We start from the raw sequence: 20,483 nt of genomic DNA on the forward strand, positions 1-20,483 counted from the left end.
TGGAAGCATTTAAAGGGAGAGCTGGTCTATCTACTCAGTTGGTAATATGCAAAAAGCCAGATTCAGTCTGTCCCCTGAATTGCATAAACTGAGCCTGGTGGTTCATTCCTGCCATCCCAACACTCAGAATGTGGATGCAGGGAGAACCAGGAGTTTGTAATTACAGCCTGATTCTGAGGCTAACCTAGAATCCATGAGATCCTACCTCAAAAGTGATGCTAATATAATAATTTTTTTTAATCAGGAGTTTGAAGGAAGATCACAGTGGGGAGATATATTCTGAGTTTATACAAAATGAATCTCAAGGCCTATGTTTAACTCATTCTTGTACTTTAAGGATTATTTTCCATATTCCTGAATGTTATGGAGAAATTGTCAGGGTCCATAGGACAGAGATCATCACCGAGAAGATGCTATTACTAGAAAATGTTCTGGGAATGTCAGGGGTAGTGCTTGCTATTGCTATTGTTCATCTTTTATTTTCAGGGGAGAGACATACAAAGTTCCCAAAGATCATGACTTCGTCTTTCCCCTCAGAATGCAAAAGAAGAAAATGGATTCTAGACCAAAACCTCAAATTGCCTGAATGTTATGAATTACTCTCAAGTTCATTAAGTGAAGAAAAAAGATCAGCAAACTACTGTATCTACCCAATTTCTCCCTTCTTCCTGGATGTACCACCATAGTGCAGAGCACTTCAGGATATCTTTGAATAACATTCTTATGTAGGCAAGAGTGATAGAAAATTACATAGTAGCCCACATAATTTAAGACACACACTGAACCACAATGCCAATTTACACAATTTTCTTCATTTTATGTTAACTTAGTATTTTCATTAGTTTGTTTTGTGGTTGTTGCAATAAATGCCATGGGCAAAAGTAATTTGGGGAGGGACAGGTTGCATTGCCTTATAGGTTATGGTATGGGAAGAAGCAAGGCAGGAAATCAAGGTAGGAACCTACAGTCAGGGATTGAAGCTCAGACCACAGAGGAATGTTGCTTACTGGTTTGTCTCCTCTTCTTGCTCAGCCTGTTTTCTTATACAGCCCAGGTTGATCTGCCTATGGATAGAGCCTCTTACATTAATTAGCAATTAAGTAAATGCCTCAAAAACATGACTGTAAAAGCCAATACAGGCAATTCCTCAACTGAGCCTCCTTCTTCCCAAGTTTTCAAGTTGATACCTAAAGATATGAGTGACAGTGTTTCTTACAACACATCATTCAATGCTTGACATTTGTGAATACAATCCAGAATATTATTTAATTGCATGTTTGCATTGGTTCACTTTTTAAGTTTCAAAATGCTTTTCTTCACACCTTCTTGATTTCATTTTCATCCTCTGAAAACTAATGTTACTGCCAGAACACAAACATGTTCCTAAAAATAAGATGGGAATTAAACACTGTCCTGTGGATCTAACGTCAACAGTCAACAGAGGCTGAGAATGTCTGAGCCTCTGGCTGCTCTAGACAAGCCTAAAACAAATGGCATCAGCTAATTGCAAACAACAGATGGGGAGGGGGACAACATTGCTGTACTGCTGTGTTCAAACTTTCCTCAAAGTTAAAAATACATGCTGAGTTTTGAGTCTTTAAATAAGAACTACATCTTAAAGGAGATAAATGCCATATAAGCTCCATTATAACTGTCACACAGAAACCCAGGTGTCATTGGCCATGGTCATATCATAGGAATTACATGGAATGCTACAAGAAGCCTACCTATAAAAGATTATTAATATAGTGCCATTTTGTCATTAAATGATTTATTTTAAATCTGGCTTCCCATGTGGATATTCATGCCTCCAAATTCACTCTGGGGCCATTGATCTCTTCAACTTATGAGTAAGTAAACACAGCTACAGCTATACACTAAGCACCAAGTGACTATTCAATAATGGTATATCAGGCCCTTACTCTGTGATTTATCAGCAATGTACAGGTCTCAAAGTAAATTGGCTAATAAAGAAAGAAAACCTACACAGACCATTCATTCACTTGATTTTTAAATAAGTTCGGTACATGAATTATTTCCACAGCTTAAAACCATTTGTGGGCATTTTCATATATTTGTATATGTTCAAAATAAAATATTTGAACTCTTTTTATTTTCCATTTCATAACTTTTTAGGCTTCAAAAGCAATCGCCAATATTGTTTGACCAACAGATTAACAATACATAGAACTATTGATATGTAATGAAGATGCTCAAGAAACACATCAAATAATAAATTAGTCAAGATTGTAATGTGACTTTTATTTTTTTAAATGATTCTACAGCAATAGGCAACATTTATGTATGTGTAACATTCAACATAAATTTATGAAGTATGGTTATATTCATTACAGAATTTCTAACTACAGATAATTAACATACACATAAACTCACTTGTTTATGTTTTAATGAAGACAGTTTCATTGTCTTAGCATTTGTCAAGGTTGCCATATGTTGTTATGGGGCATAGTCACCAGTTTGCATGATACATCTCTTGAATGTATTCTTTTCTTTCCAAGTAAATGTTATCATTTGACCCGTATCTCAAACACAGCCCTGTCTCCATAACAACATTCCACAAATTGGACTTTTGAGATATTTTGGTGTTATAAATCTATAATTCTATTTTTGTCAGTCTCCTGGTAATGATTTTCTATTGAGCAGTTGAGCTTTTCCTAAATGCGTGTCATTCAGTATAAATTGTTGGCTTGCAATATCTTTGAAAAATATTATAACTCTTTTTAACCTGCTGTGTTTAATATTGTATTTATCAGGACATTGATAATGTTCCTTGGTAAGTTAATCTATTTTACCCCATGCCAAGTTTAATTAAAGTTGTTTTTAATTCCTTTCCATTGTTCTCTTTCAAACTAAATACTGTATTAATTCTGTGAATTTCACACAATGTATTTTGATCCTATTCACCCCAAGTACCTGCCTCCCCCACCTCTAGTCCTCTTTACTTTTAAAAAGCTTAATAACCTATTGACTCTAATTCTTGCTGCCTGTATATAGTTGGTGCCATCCACTGGAGCATGGCAAACCTAAGTAGGAATCATATCCCCCTTTTTTTAAGTCTACTCTATTCCTCCAGAAGTCTTCAGCCCCATAATGGGGAGGGAGGGTTAAGTGGGAATAGAGACAGTAGGGGGGATTGAGAGGGAAAACTAACAGTAAGGACGTTTTGAAAACTTATATGAATACACACACACATATGAGAATATATATGGAAAGGGTTTATATTTACATGAAAGGGTCTAACTGGAATTACCTTACATAGGGTAAAATGCTTCTCCCAGAAGCACTATCTTGTCAGAGAAACGCCTATAGACTACAATATTAAGATCAAAGTTCCTTTACTAAAAACTGCAGCTTGGCTTAAAGAATGTGAACTCTGGCTGTGTTTTCAAGATAATCTGTGTACATGAGAGGTTATTGGTGCCTTCCCTCCTGTATAAACACTGTTCCTATCAGATGAGTGTCTTGTTATTCTGGCATATTTTACCCTTACCTTTCTGAAGACATTCTCTCCAATTAGAGCAACATTAGGTATGGATATATAGGTATAACCCATAGAATATGAATTGAAGTGAAAAAGGGAATTAAGCCCACAGAGGTTATCATATGCTACATATGAATTGTAACAGAATACATATGATTCATTAGAGATACAATGCATATATCTAAACTTGTATCTTGATCTATCTATAAGATATATGGATAGATAGATAGATAGATAGATAGATAGATAGATAGATAGATGATAGATAGAAAATCTAATCTTAATAAATGCAAACTAAGGTCTCTTCCATGCCTCATATTTATTTTATTCAAAAATTTTAATGTTAAAATTATTTCTTTTCAAAAAGACATTCTATATTGGTCAAGCAACTCATTTTTATGAAGCTAAAGGGGCATGTATACTAAATCTCAGAACCACTTATCTTTCACTATGATTCTCATAGTTTCCCATGGTATCTGTGCTGTGTAATGTTTCATTGCCCACCAAAACCACAGTATTTTTAACATTTCCTGGAGTTTTTTCTTCCAACATCCTTTGGCCTTGGGTGAAATTCTATCCTTTCTGCCTCGTTTTCTTAAAGAAGTCTTCGCCTATGATCTGACTTGTCTGAGTTGTTGGTTTTTATTTTATGTCTTGAGATATATCTTCCATGGAGTTAAGCTTTAGAATTGATGGGCGGATTATCCTGGCCTGTGTTCTCTTCTTTATCATGACAAAAGCTAAGAACCGAGTCTCTCCATGTCCATGTTCTTGTGTATACAGTTCATCTCTGTTAGTCATAACCACTCCTGTGTCAAATCTAGATTCCATCAATGATGATGAATACACTATCATTTCAATGCTTTTTGCTGAATGGCTACTCTCAGGCCTCTCAGCAGTTAGGAGATTCAAATATTTCTGTTATATCTCTTCTTACTTTACCCCTTATTATATTATTTCAGAAATTACTTGGATGTTTGATTTATAATCTCTTCCTATATTTTATTAATGGTCTTCATAAATTTATCTTTCTTAAAGTAAATGCATACAGCACAGTATGCATGTGGACATTTGAGCACAGCTTAGGGACTCATTTCTTTCCTCTACCTCTAATAGGGTCTCAGGAATCAAATTTAGCTATGCCAGGCTTATTTAGCAAGCACCTTCACCCACAAGCCATTTCTCCAGCACATACATTTTGTGCAATTTTATTGCATTTTCCTGACTCAATAGGTCAGGTATATCTGTGTCTGTGTAGAGAGAAGTTTCTTACTTCCCCATTGAAAACTTCTATCATGTCAATTATCTTATTATAACATCTTAACAACTTTCCTGAATCATCTACTATGTTGCTATAGAGAAAAAAAGAATTATTTGTAAGATTGATTCTTTTCTCAAATACATGGCAGTATGGAGGGGCTATAAAATGTGATGTTCCAACTATGAAAGATGGTTGGGGAACAGAGATTTGGAGAATTGAAGTTTTGTGTAGGGAAGTGTGGAATCAAAAGGAGGAATGTGATCTGCTGTGTCACAGCAAGTCCAGGATCACTTTATAAACAGTACCATTTTCTGACCTAGACCTAGGATGAAACACTCCATCTACATGGTCAAGCAACTGCAGAGACTGCCTAGATTAACTTATAACATTAGTCTGTGTGTGTCATAGAAACATTATTGACCTGTCATGGAAATAGGGTGGAGTAGAAGTAGAAGATTCTATGGAGAAAGCTAATGATTCATTCAGAAAAACCATGCTGTCTCAAAGCTCTGTGAAGAAAAGACTTGTGGATGTATTTCTGGAAAGAAATCTCTTTTTTCCTTAGAGGCCAATCAAGTCATAGATACATCAAATTTCTATGTGCCCACAAAATGAAAAACAGCTCAAACAGTGGCCTATGCCCCATTTGTACATGGTATGTGTTGGAGCTTGTAAAGGTGTTTTATTAAGAAACAAAACAAACCAGCCACACAGTTGTTGCTGACTCTTCTGGAATGGAAAAATGCTTACATTTCTGTATTTCAATATTTGAGGACAGGCACACTGAGTTTACTCAAGCTAGTCTTACAATGTCTTTTTTTTTCCTGTAGCTTCAGCATGCAGCAATATTTTATTATTGTAGGTAGGGGTTATAACAGTATTTCCTGCTATTACAGCCACAGGGGTTGCTTTATCTCTTCAGGAAGAAGCTGCCTTTCAAGGTGCGTTTCCTAAAGTGTGAAACTGTCGCCAAGATAAACCAGACTACTTTCCCATTTAATTTGGCATTTTCTGGAAGATTGGCTCCCAAATTCAAGGCTTTTCCAATTAAATTTGGTTGCATTTATGCCTAGAAGATTTTCATAGGGGATTTGATTCCCGCTGTGAGCTGGGTTTTGAAGCTACTTGAACTAAATTACAAGCCCAAGCCTACCTACCCTCATAGCTTCACCCAGTTCCTATAGCTGCTTCCTCTGCTCCTCGCTTGATTCTCAGGGATTGATTAATTTCTATCACATTTTCACACGAATGAAATCGTTGTCTGAAAGGAGTCTCAATGTAGTGGAAACCTTTCTCAAAAAAAAAAAAAAAAAAAATTACTCCATTCCAGAACATCCAACATACATACATTCTAAAGTAAATAACGACATGCAACCTCCTGACTCTCGTTTGAAATCTTTAATCTATATTTTGTTCAGATATTTGGTTTTCATTGGATTCATTTTGACATGTTTTTGTGCAATTATAAGACAAAAAGATTTGTTTCCATGAATGTATAAAGATTTACTTGTAGTAGATTGTACATACCCATGGGTATCAGGCTTTTACAACTATATGCAGTGGGACAACTGTTCAACAATGCTTGACCTACGTAAGGAATAGTAAGTCCTATAAACTGATGACCTCATGTGTCCTGTCTGCCCTTTTCTTTTATTTACTTTTTGCTTGCGATTTTGTCCTTGAGGTACTGAAGAGCCGCACCATCACTGAATGAATAAACAGAAAGTGACCTTGTAGATGCCTGTGACTGTTCCTGACTTATGGTCCCAGACACTCAGGAAAAGAATGCTCACAGGCACTGTTGGCAAGAGATTAAGTTCAAGGCTAACCTACACACCATAGTGAGACCCCCAGGACTCAATTCATGCATATGTAAATTATGACACATGAATTAAAATGGGTCCAATTCCTAAGTGGGGCAAATAGAGAACTCTTGAGATGAAGCCCACACAAGATAGTAAAAATATTAGTAAATATTAATTAGTAATTAGTAAATATATTAAATATTAGTAATTAGTAAATATATTAAATATTACTAAAAATATTCCAATTATCCTTAAAATAGTTGAACTTCCTGCTCAAAGTGATGCACTCAGGAAGGGGAAATCTTAGTTGAAGAATCACCTACACCAGATCAGACTGTGGGCGTGTCTGTGGGACAATTTTTTTTCTTTTTAAATTGCTAGTTCATGTCGGAGGGGGCTGTCCATCGAGTGGTGCCATTCCCGGGCAGGTGTAAGCAAGGAAGCTGAGCACAGAGCTGGGGCAAGCCACAAAGCATCATTTCTCTACTTTCTCTACTTCAGTTCCTACATCCAGATACCTACCTTCGCTCTGCTTGATAAACTGTACGTACCCTGGCAATTAAACCCTTTCCTTCCCATTTTACTTTCAGGTATGTTTTTGTTTGTTTGTTTGTTTTATTTTATTTTATCACAACCTAAGCAACCAAAGTAGAGCAAGGCTGTGGTGAACCTCTAGTGTAGATATAAATTTCTGAACATTTTTTTTTTTCGGGATTTCATGTCTTTCATTAATAGACTCCATTATCCTGAAAGTCAGCTTCTCCAAAATTGCCTTAATGTCCTAATCTGTGATGCACAGAAGGGTTTATTTTAGAGCAACAGAGAGGAAAGTGTAATTTTAAAATGACAACTTCAAAGCAATTCATGTACGGTCATATGCACTTCAAGTCAGAGTAAATCACAAAATATAAAAATTTTAACATTTTTATTTTGCAGAGGGCATTGTTTCTTACATGCAAAGCATTGCAGTCCCTCTGTTCTCTCACCTTCCCCTCTCTAACCTAGTGGTTCATGACCTGCCCTCAGGTTCTGATAGACAAAGAGAAAAGAGATGGCAGTTATTTCAGGTTATAAGCATTGATATGCAGACATGGGGTTAACAGGTACACATGACAGGTACAGGTTACTGAGGACAGCTTGCTACCACTGAATAGCCACACCTCTGGTGGTGCTTGACTGAGTGATCTGTGCTTCCCAAGCTATGCACAACTCCACTGACTCAGTCCTGACTTAGCCTGACTTAGCCCTAACACAGTTGTTAGTGGAGAAAATGCAGAACCAATATTTCTGTATATCCTCACCGAATTTCTGTGCCGCCTAGCAATGTTGGAGTAGTTTGTCCACAATGGTCTTCATTGAAATTCTTTCTTATCCAGCTTTTTCTTCCAGGCATGCTCATGACTATTTCAACTGTAATTGTTAAAATTATAAAAGGGATAAAAACATAGATATGTGTCTTTTTTGTCTTCTAACTAAACCCAATAAAATACCTTTCCTTCTGTCTGCAAGACCCAGGGGTCAACAGTGAATATATTGAATTATTCAGCCATTTCATTAGCTCAGCATGACACTCAAACAAGAAACCCCCAAATGGTGGAAATTTAAATACCAAGTACATGTTCAATATTACAAATTTCTTCCAAAGCACTTTAAAAAAATAGCATTGTCTTTTTGAAAATCAAGTCATTTTCTCTTCTGAGGAACACAAACTCAAGAAGTCTCAAAAAGCACTGTAGATTTTTTGATGGTCAGGGTTAGAAAATTGTTCTGCTTTCCATCAAGCCCTTTACAAGGCTTTAAAGCATATTGGATTTCTTCTGTTTATAAGAAAATTCTGTAATGGTTTCTCAAGAGGCTTTCCCAAGGAATCATACCCTCTTCCATTCTGGATATTTCCTTGTGGGAGACTGATGGTCTGTTGAGAGATACCTATTTCAAAGGCATGTGCAGAGTGAGTCTCCAGCTGTGCACACTTCAGCTGACATCACCTTCTCTTCTAGGCAGCAGTCATGAGGCTGAGCAACAGCTGCAAGATTTCCTTCAGTGTTCTGTTCCCGTTAGTGTGCCTACAAAGATTTGTCTTTATTGATACATTCCCAGGTAAGATTCTTAGAATAAAAATTACATCAGGTTTCATAATTGATAAAAGGAAGATTGTACATATGTTTAATCTTATTTATTTTTTTTTTTTTGGTGCACCGTGTACTGGTTTTGTTGTTGTTTCTTGTTTGGCTTGGTTGGGTTTTTGTTTGTTTTTTAAGGGAATGACTATTTTCAATACACAAGGTCCCTATTATAGCAAAAGCAAATGTTCTTAAAACTTTTAAGTTGTTAGGGAAGAAAGTAGACTACAGAGGTGTTAATGCCCCTTAGAAAATACTCGAGTAAACAACACGTGTAATTATTCTGTGGGGAAATGCTGCTTAATTAAAACACAGAGTCTTTCTATTAGCACATGCACCTGTTCCACAAATGCTTCACTTCTTCCCAAAAATAACAGAATTCCAGAACAAGGTTCTCTTTCCACTGAAATTCCTTGAGCAATGTCCATCTTCTGTTCGATATCTCTATGATTTCTCTTGATCTTCTTCACCTGTGGTGGGTGTGGGTATGACTTTGTGCATGTCAGGACACTCACATTTTTTTACCACAGAAATAAATACTTCTTCATCGCTTCCTGGTTTGCCATTTTTTCTCGCCTACCTTTAAGACCTCAAGGAAATCCCTCTCACTTGATTTACAGTTCCATCATTTCGTATCCTTATACTATTACCTTTATTTATTTCACTTTACAGCAAGTAAGATAGTGTACTGTAGCGCATAATTGTAAAAATCCCTACCACCTTGCCTAGGAATTGCCACACTACCAGCCCCTCCTGGCTGTTCTTTTGTTCCACCAGGATCAGCCACCACCAGCCTTAACCCAGCTTTCTTTTCAACCGCCTTTGCTTCAGGAGGGTTCAAGTTACCAGCTCCTAAACAAGGCCCTTGAATCCTTGGATAAAAGACACACAGACGGCTTTGTTACTTTTTAACTTGCCTTCTAGACACAATTGCTGGACGCAGATAACTCCCACCTAGAAAAGGGTGCCCTTGCCAATTTATTATCTTTGTCTCTCCCTCAGCTCTAAACTTAGTGGTGTGTTCCACTTAACCCCTGCCAAACATCCTTGGCCACCCGCCCGTAGCACAGACCATAGGCCCTTGCCCTCCCCAAGGCCTTATGTGACTGTTGCATCCTTTTTTCTCCAAAGCATGGCTGAACAGCCCCTCTCTTTTTGCATCTCCCTTTTCCCCTCTTGGGACCCGGAAGTTCCATCTGTACCTTCTGCCCAGAAATTGGCCCTCAGCCTTCTTTACTGACAAATCAAGAACCACAATGCATCCTTCCAAAGCATCATTTTCCAAACTTGAAGACTAGAAGCCTGACTCTATCAACAGCAGCAACATCATGTACTTAACACAGTTCCCCCTTTATAATAAGAGCAGAATCAAAAGAAGGAAACACCCATAGCAGCCATTTCCCTTCACAGCATTTTTTTTTAACTGAGAAAAATGTGAATATTTCATTAACCTAAATGTTCTCCCCATTTCAATTAAGAATTCCATGTTACATAGGTTGACAATCTGAAGCTGAACATTTACTCGTACATCTCTCTTAAGCTCTTGCTAACTACCCCATTTTTAAGACTTAGACATAACAGGTTGACCTAAGAGTCTAGGCTTAGCTTATGTTAATACACTGAAATTGGGAAGTGATCCTAGGAATTCTAGATGAGATATCGGACATCACCAATTCCTAGACTTGTTTTGAATTATTCTTTGCTATTTCTGTAAATGTTTATCAAGGTTTCTGTGTGCCAGGAATGGTGCTAGAGGTTCTAGTGAGCACTTCATTCAATATTTGCAATGTCTTCTGGAGGTGCTTATCTAATTAACCCTACATCCAGGTGATGAAGCTGAGGCTCAGGGATGTGTTTCTAACTCTACAGAGCTCAGAAAAGGAACAAAAGTGGATTGAATTCAATGAAGCCATAAGAACTCACCTTTGAACTTAGGTGCGATGTTAAATACGTGGTTTCTTATAACAGTCTGGTACCAGGTTAGACTAGATGATTAGTTATTAGATTAGATTGGACTACATTAGATTGCATACAATTGAACAAAACTAGTTTATTGGTAGAAAATAAGCAGTTTCTTTTCTGAGGTCCCAGGCAGTTTTGTATAGAGTCTAGTGTTTCTTAAGCTGTCCTTTGTAGCTTTCATCCCACAACTCTGATTGGATTCGAAACTCAGAAAATAACAGTAGATTCCAAGGAGGCTTTGAACTGAACCTATGTGTACTGGCTGGTTTTGGGTGTCAACTTGACACAGCTGGAGTTATCACAGAGAAAGGAGCCTCCCTTGAGGAAATGCCTCCATGGGATCCAGCTGTAAGGCATTTTCTCAATTAGTGATCAATGGTGGAAGGACCCATTGTGGGTGGTGCCATCCCTGGGCTGGTAGTCTTGGTTCTATAAGAGAGCAGGCTGAGCAAGCCAGGGGAAGCAAGACAGTAAGGAACATCCCTCCATGGCCTCTGCATCAGCTCCTGCTTCCTGACTGGCTTGAGTTCCAGTCCTGACTTCCTTTGGTGATGAACAGCAATGTGGAAGTGTAAGCTGAAAAAAAAAAAAAAAAAAAAAAACCTCTCCTCCCAACCTTGCTTCTTTGTCATGATGGTTTGTGCAGAAATAGAAACCCTAAGACACTTCATGAGTCTACGTGAGCTTCAGCTCTAGGAAAGATTGGAAATTTGTTTACCTGGACTAAATCTTTATGCTCCACCAGATCATTCCATGTTTAAACCTTATAGTGATTAGAACAAGTGTGTCGTGCATGAGCATGTGTCAGGCAGATGGCCTTGAGGGATTTCCTGCTTACCACCTTCTGCAGAGTGAGCTTTGTGCTATACTCGTGAGGGAGGCAAGAATGAGAGCTTAACCTTCTCTTCATTGCTCTTTAACCTTATTAACAAGCTCTGCCTCTGAGAAATTCCCGAACCTAAGCATTCTATCTCTGTGGAATTATACTTTTGCTATTTTTTTCCTGTCTTATATTAACCATCAAGATGTTTGCAAAAGTCATCAGGCCAAGTTGAACTTCATGTTTCCCTGTAGGAGAGCTTTAATTCTTTGCCTGCATCTTTGTAAGCCTTGAGTTATTTCTTCTCTAAGGTGGGACTGGGTATCACTAGTCGGAGTGGGGAAAGATTCTGCTCTCTTTGGGTGAATCCTGTTCAGCGTTTGCTGAACTCTGTCTTTCCCCATTATAGTCCCTGTCCTCATTTAAGCATTAGACATAGACATATTGGTTTGTTTCTGGGCTAATTCAACCTCACTCATATCATCATCATCACCACCACCAGCAGCACCACCATCATCATCATCTTACTAAGCAAAGCATGAAAGGAGGTGAGGTAAAGGATAAAGGTTAAAGGTTAGTTTTCTTGTAAGGTAAGAAAGTGACAGGAATCAAGATGGGCTAAACTAAGGAGTAGCACTTGTAGCCATTCACTGAGTAGAGAGTAGCACAATTACAGTATTTATGAAGAGAGAAGTTCTCTTCAGAACATTTGCATAATGACTATTAAGAGTCTCTCATTTCCAGTTCTGGGAGGGTTGGCATATGACAGATGTATGCATAAAAATTGAAATAGTAGCAAAGAAGCCCAAAAGAAAGACTTGCCTCTCCTACAAAGGTAAAAATATTTTTTTCTAGTGTGTGTGTATGTTTTAAAACTATTAGCATAAGAAAATGCAACGTTTATTAGAGTAAAATCTTTTGTTATTTTGTTAAATGAATGAATACTTACAAAGCTTTATTATACTTTATAATGACCCAAGGGCCACTCACTTTTCAATAAGATAGAAATGATTTGAATTAAACGTTAGTGGCTTGTTGCCAAATTCAGGAATGAAAAATACCCCTTTTGTTCATTACTCTTGTGTGGTGTTGGTGGGAGAGGCTGTTGGTCTTTTTCCAATTTATTTATTTTTCTCTCATATATTGAATCCTAGCTGCAATTTCTCTTCCTTTCTCCCCTCCCAGACCCCCTTCCCAGAGATATCAACCAAACATGGCATAACAACATGCAATCAGACTAGGTTTAAATCCAATGTTGGATGAGGTAACTCAGTAGAAGGAAAAGGGTCCCAAAGCAGGCAAAAGCATCACAAACAGGCCTCGCTCCCAGTGTTAGGAGTCCCAGAAGAATACCAAGCTACACAGCAACAACATATGTGCAAAACACCTAGGTCAGACCCATATAGCCTCTCTTGTTGTCATGTCACTCTCTGTGAGCCTCTATGAGCTCTGGTAAGTTAATTCTGTGAGACATGTTCTTGTGGTGTCCTTGATTCTGAGAAAGTGACCCTAGCAAAAACTTCCAGGAATGAAGGATCCAGGCCCTGAACCAACCATCTTCTGTGACCAAGCAAGGTTTCCACTAGAGGGACTGGGACACCAATCTATCCACAAAATCTTCAATCTACACTTTGTCTTGCCTGCAAGATGTACTGGGATGAAGGTGGTGCAGAACTTGAAGAACTTGGAGTCATTAGTTAATGACTATTCCAATTTGAGACCCATGAAAGGAGCAGATGAAAAGACCCACAGACCAACATTCAGGGGAGCCCAGGAAATCCCATCCAAGTCTTTGTCATCTTGCCAATAGCTATTGGATTCCTGGAGCCTTTTGAGAAAATTTTGAGATTATGAAGTATGGGTCTCCTAATTTTATCCTTCCAAAATGGGGTTACTGATTTGAAACCGATTGATTTTTATAGACCGTGAATCTCTGGTTGTGGGAGGTTAGTGATATTTCCTTTCTTTTAGCTTGCCTCAGTTAATGCTTTAGTCATGCTTAACCACCATGAGCTAAAAACAACCATCCAACCAACAACCCCCTTCCTGGCTGTGGCTTGACTCTGTGATATAACCCTTGAGTGCTAAGTAAGTTTGCATTGACTCTAGTCTTTTCTGAGAAAGGAAATTTACAACTCCTCCTAGGTTTTTAAATTTTTTAAAAAATTATATTTGCTTAATGTTTTCATGTTAAGATTTTAAAACTTTTTATCACTTCTGTTATTATGTTTCAAAGAAACACATCTGCCTCTATTCTTATATCTTAGATATCATTTTGATAATTCAGCTCCAATCTTTGTGTCAGGTATCTACAGTCACACTTTTGCTTGATTATCATTTTATTTTTTTATATACTTTTTTGTTTTTCTTCTAGTGCCAACTCACTTACATGTAGTTTAGTATTACTCTTATGTTATAATGAATTGAATTGTCCAAGTTGTATAGGTCAAAAAGTATAAACACACACATACAAAGAGAGAAAGCAAAAGAGACACACACAGAGACACAGAAACACACACATATACACATACACACACACAACAGAGACACTGACACAGAGAGAGAGAGATATGCACAGACACAGAAACACACACATATACACATACACACACACAACAGAGACACTGACACAGAGAGAGAGAGATATGCACAGACACAGAAACACACACATACACACAGAGATACACACACACACACACAACAGACACACACACAGAAAATCTGTTACAGGAAGGCTTGCTGACACACACTATGGATGATTAGAGGTATACAGTAGAGATTCCTATTAGAAACCTTTTTAGGATTCCATTCTCCTGATTACATAGTCAAATTCAGTGAGGGTCTACCTCTATTACTTGGTACTTACTATTTCTGATACATTAAAGGTCTTGTTTTTGTGAATGTCTTAGGAAAGCAGTGATCCCTAAAGAAAACAATTAAACATAGACTTGACTTAAAACATACATTCTGAGTGAAGCTGACATCACAAAGGACTTGATTTATAATTACCCTTCATTGTGGATATAAAGAAATATCAAGATATCACAGCTCTACTATTCTTTGCTATGTGCTCACTGAGTTATTTCAGTCCAGAAGGAGATAAATAATTGTACATATCTACAGTTTTAGGCAGATATAGATCACCTACCCGAAATGCCATAGACCCTCATAAACTCTATTAATAAAACATTTTTAAAAGTCAATATACTCTTAAATAATTTTATTTTGTCTAGTGTTAATCTAAGGGCACATGAATAATGCTCAGAGGAAAACGGGTATCAAAAGTACTTAAAGGCTCAACATTTCCAAAATCTAGTTTTAAAAACCAGAATCACTGCTGAGATAGGTCCTGAAGATTCTTAGGAAAACTTAACATCAATCAAAGGCACCATCTCTGCCTTAATTTCTGCAGAAGAGCTAATTTGTACAAAATGGAAATTTGCAAGTTTATAATTCAAATATGCCCCATAATCACTTCAGTAATAAGTGTCCCTTAATGACCTCATGAAATGAGTCTTAGAGATGTGAAATGACTCAGTAATCAGAGGCCAGGGACATTGACTCTTCTCACCACTAAGGAGAGAAGAGAAAGGATTGAGGAAGCTGTGTGGCAGAATAACCATTGAAATAATAGTTTATAAGATGAACTATTGATTTAAAAGTAAGATGAATGGATGTGTTCTTGAATGTGACTGTGTGAAAGATGAATGTCATGGGTTCCTGGTGGCTTCCATAATTAAGCCACAATGGTAAGCCTGACAAGTGTATTTGATGTAATTCTGAGATGTGAGTGGCTAGGACTTACTCCTCAACATATATTATTGATGAGTTTCATTCACAGGTGGAGGCTTCCTGCTGTTTGCAAATCTGAGGAGCATCTATGAGTAGGAAGTCATTTTCTCCCTAGTTTATGTTGTAGTGTGGCAGCTACTACACATGTAATGTGACATTAGCAGCTAGGTGGTCTGACTATAGTGCCTAGAGAGAAGGTGCTCAGGAGGTAGTCAGACGCAAGGTCATATGACCACTCAGTATTCTGGCTCCCTAGCAGCCACATGAGCATCTCTGAATTTGCATCCCTCATGGGGTTACAAGTTTCTATGAGAGATGTCCAGCACAATGGCTCTCTCCTCATTTCTTTGAGTACTTAAAGAAATTTAGACAGTGCAATGCTCAATAAATCAGGTTCTAACTCATAAATGAAGAAAAACAGGGAATCACAAACCAATCACAACCAAATACTTCAATCACAACCAAATCACAGTCAGCTAATGGTAAGAGCAAAGATCATAAAGTTCTGCCTGTTCACAGATCAGAACCTCAGACAGAGAGTATTAGTCATAAAGCTGACAAGATGACAGATTCCAATGGATAAAGTGTTTGTCCATACCTTCAATCTCACCAGGTCTTCATAAATGCAAATCAAACCAACAGTCTATCTAGGCAAAATTAAAAGCAGTAGAAAATTGATATTAAGGAAGAAGAAACGGAGGTATATATTAATGGATAAATGGGTGAGAAAATGATAGATTATGGAAAGAATAGAATAATGAAAGCCAGAGAGGATCAGTACAATAAAATCAACAATATATATATATATATATACACATATACATATACATTTATATAACATAACTATAAGTATATATATATATATATACACATATATATATATATATAATTTTGTTGAGTAGATAGGTAGATAGGTAGATAGATAAAACGACATGGATCAATTTAAAATTTTAAACAAATCATTCATCCTGTTATGGACATGCATTTATCTCAACTGCACAAAGACTCAGCTTCTGCAACACCCGTGGATAAATTATTCACAGCCGTGGCAGTTTGTAAACAAAGTAACTTGAACAGGCAAAGGTACAAAGCAAGGCATCCTAGTCACAACAGCCAAATGATATTCAGATGCATTCCAGCACATACTATAATAACAAATATCACTACTACAACTAACAACATTATTCTCATAGCTACCATTATAGACAATAAACACAAAAGGAGGCCACATACAAACAGGTGTAGCCTGAAAAGAAACATTCTGTCCTCCAGCAAATTGAAATACAGAAGTTTCAAAGACATCAGAACCATTCCAATAGAAATTTGCATTGTTCCAGGTCCCTCCTGCCACCATGCGTAAGAGGGAAAGATCAGTGCAACTACCATTCACCCCACATAACAACCATACATTAAAAGGATTACTAGCTCCTACTTGAGCTGGATTTTGATATGTCCACTTATACCCTGAAAAGGAACCATTATGGACTGTACCTATATAAGGGGAAAAGGAAAAATAATTCTTCACTTCTCAAGATGGAAGGGAATCAGAAACACTCCTATCAAAAAGAGGGGGCCCATCTAGGTTAGGAGCATATAATGCCATCACCCTTGGATATCCTGGCAGGCAACACCCCTCGAATCCTGGTAGCATTAGCTTTAATAGATACAGCTGAACACAATCACTCATCTGTGAAATATTTTGAATCATCTGAAAACACAACAATCCCTTTAGCTGAAGCTGCATAGATTCCTGACTGGAGTTATCTCTTCATCCCATGGTTAAAAAAAAAAGGCAATTGTAGCGAAGCATTAGATGTAAAGAATCAAGGAAACACTGGCGCTGAATGCGTCAATGGCATGGGTTTTGGGAACACAGACATAATTCCTCAACGTAGCTGTTCAGTTCTCACTAGCGGGAGCATTCCCAGCCACAGGAACATCCAAGTCCTCATCATTCTGCTTGCCCTGAATTGCTCTCGTCAGCCATTCTGGGACCCACAGCAGTTGTTGTCGGTGATCCTAGGGAAACACAAACAGACCCTCTCGACCAAACCAATTGAGAGTGCTCCTCTCTTACCTGATTCTGTGCCTCATTACCTCTCTGGAGTTCTGCACCACATCTTTCTCTATCTTCTATGAAATTTCTCACTAACTTCCAGTCCAGCAAAACCACTTTTGTTAAAACTCCCTGTTCCTCTGCAAACCTCAAGTCCCCATGGTGCTTGGTGCAACTTATCCCAAAACCGGGAACCTTAAATTGTCCCAAAACTGGGAAACTTATCGTCTCAATGTGAGAACTTAAATTGTCCCACTTACTGGGGAACCTTACCAGCTAGCTGCCCTGACTGGATGAGTTCTGAACGTCTCCCCGTATAGGCCACCATTTGTTGCTTCCTATTCCTAGCAGCAGAAAAGAGCGACAACACTACGTTCTTCTCAAAGCAGTTTATTCAGGAACCTTTCAACATCACGCATGAATCTCTCTCCAGAAATCAATCTCTCTAGTAAAAAACAACAACCACCCGCCCCCCAATCGCAATCCCTTATATATCCTCTCAACCATGCCCCATCAGCTCAGTTCATGTAACAGCAGTTCATTGGCCAGAATCATTGTCTTAGTCAGGGTTTCTATTCCTGCACAAACATCATGACCAAGAAGCAAGTTGGGGAGGAAAGGGTTTATTCGGCTTACACTTCCATGCTGCTGTTCATCACCAAAGGAAGTCAGGACTGGAACTCAGACAGGTCAGGGAGCAGGAGCTGATGCAGAGGCCATGGAGGGATGTTCTTTACTGGCTTGCCTCCCCTGGCTTGCTCAGCCTGCTCTCTTATAGAACCCAAGACTACCCAGCCCAGGGATGGTCCTACCCACAAGGGGCCTTTCCCCCTTGATCACTAATTGAGAAAATGCCTTACAGTTGTATCTCATGGAGGCATTTCCTCAACTAAAGCTCCTTTCTCTGTGATAACTCCAGCTGTGTCAAGTTGACACAAAATTAGCCAATACAATCATCATTGGTCATATGGTCCAATCTTGCATCATGGTGCACCTGTGCAGTTCACCCAGTGGATGTGGCTTATTTTCAGGTGTATGAGGAAGTCAGGTGCAAGTCATAAGACTTGGCTGCAGTCCTGGGTGCCATCTTGGGACTGCTGCCACACCCACTCCTCACAATTTTTCAGTTCAGGCTGCTCACGAGTAAGAGCTAAAGTACTTCTAAGCAGTAACAATTCCAAGACTGGGACCTGTCCTTCAAATAATCAGTAACCAGGAATGATTTCCTGGGACTGCCTTGTTCCAGAATATATTTTGTTTCTGGAGTAAAAATCCAAGTCAGACATTAATGGTGATATTTCAAATCCTTCCAAGCTCTAAAAGCAATTTCTTCTGTTAATCACTGTTTCAGGACTGGAAGGCACTCAGGCATTCTCTTTCTAAATACATTTCTAATTCTCTGTACTTATTTTCGACATTCCTGCCAAAGTTACTTAGATGACTTATTGGTTCTTAATGCAATACAGGTGTCAGTTCTATATTTCCATATTTGAATGTGCTATGAAAGACCAACAGGAATTCCAGTAACTACACAAACATGCACACTCCTGTGCAACACTACACTGGCTTTGCCCTGCCAAGGTTAATGTGTTCACCTAAATCCCTTCACAGCTATGCTTGCAAGTGAACATGGGGATAAACAGACTTTCTAAGAGAGTATTTCACGTTCAGGTTTTTTTTCCCTCTGGACTCAATTTACTTATGAGGTAGTCTTCCTGTCTCTCACACCTTTAGAAATGCAAACCACAATTAAAAACATAGGAGCAGTTCACAATTAAAGTTACACAACATTAATGTGGTACTTTGAACAAGAAATCTCTCCTCCCAAAGGTTCCTATATTTGAATATTTGGTCTGGTATTTGTGGAGCTCCCTGGAAACAATATGGACCATTTAGAAGGTAGAGCGATACAACCCTTTGGGCACTGAGGTTTTTTAGAGCTTGTTTCAACGTCCTGTTCTGTATCTGCATCCTGTGTAAATGTAATCACTCTGCTTTCTGCCCACCAGGCCAGCCCCAAGCTGCTGTTATCATTATGTCCTTGCCATGATAGCATGACAGCTATCCCTCTGGAACTACAAGCCAAAATAAACTATTCTTCTCTAAGTTGCAGGTGTCAGGGTAATTCTGTCAGAACAGCAGAGAAGTAACTAGTAGAATAGGTATCTATATAATGTACATCTACCATCATACAGATTCTTGAGAGTTCTGTTGACATCTGCAGTCTATTTAAATTGGATTATTTGGTATTTTGATGCCTAGTTTCTTGAGCTCTTCATATATGTTGGATATTAGCCCTCCATCAGGTGTGGAGTTGGTAAAATTCTTTTCTCATTTTGAAGGCTGACACTTTGTCCAAAAGGGAGTGTCCTTAGCCTTCCTGAAGGGTCTCAGTTTTATGAGGTCCCATTTATTAATTTTTTTTTTAGTGTGTGTACTAATTGTGCTCCACTCAGAAAGTCTTCTCCTATGCCAATGAGTACAAGGATATTCCTCACTTTCTCTTCTATAAGATCTAGTGTATCCATTATTTTCCATCTTTGATGCATTTGGAGTTGAGTTTTGTATAGGATGATAAGTATGAATCTATTTTCATTCATCTTGGTGCAGTCATCAGGTTTGATAAGCACCATTTGTTGAAGATGCTGTCTTTTATTCAGTGTGTATTTCTGGTTTGCTTGTAAACAACCAGGTATTCTTGAGTGTGTGGATTTATGTATGGGTCTTCAATTCCATTCCAGTAATTAAAATGTTTGTGTTTAGGCTAATATTATGATGAATTTATGACAATTGCTCTGTAGTACAACTTTAAAGCAGGCATTGTGAAACTTCCAGTACTTCTTTTATTGTTTGGGATTGTTTTAGCTATCCTGTTTTCTGTTTGTTTGCCTGCCTGTTTGTTTTGTTGCTTTGTTTGTTTGTTTGTTTTTTCATATGATGCTGGGGTTGTCCTTTAGAAATAGGTGAAGAATTGCGTTGGAATTTTTTATGGGGATTTCATTGAGCCTGCAGATTGCTTGTCGTACGATGGCCATTTTTACTATTTTACACCTACTGATCCATGAGGATGGGTGATATCATTCAGATTTTTAACCAAGAGGACTGATTTCACAAGCTGCCCAAACTCTCTCACTAATAGTCTCCACTGGGCATTTGAGTGTA

The 20,483-nt window shown here is 38.1% G+C and overlaps 1 long non-coding RNA gene across 1 annotated transcript in view; it reads right to left on the reverse strand.

Annotated features, from left to right (window-relative positions):
- Positions 1 to 16,240: 16,240 nt before the first annotated feature.
- LOC110302793 overlaps positions 16,241 to 20,483 on the reverse strand; it is a 48,190-nt gene continuing 43,947 nt past the window's right edge. The window contains exon 4 of the long non-coding RNA XR_002378841.1: positions 16,241 to 17,659. This is a non-coding gene — a long non-coding RNA (uncharacterized LOC110302793). The remainder of the gene's footprint in view (positions 17,660 to 20,483) is intronic.

Source organism: Mus caroli, chromosome 10 (assembly GCF_900094665.2).
Source record: "Mus caroli chromosome 10, CAROLI_EIJ_v1.1, whole genome shotgun sequence".
Taxonomy (NCBI): domain Eukaryota; kingdom Metazoa; phylum Chordata; class Mammalia; order Rodentia; family Muridae; genus Mus; species Mus caroli.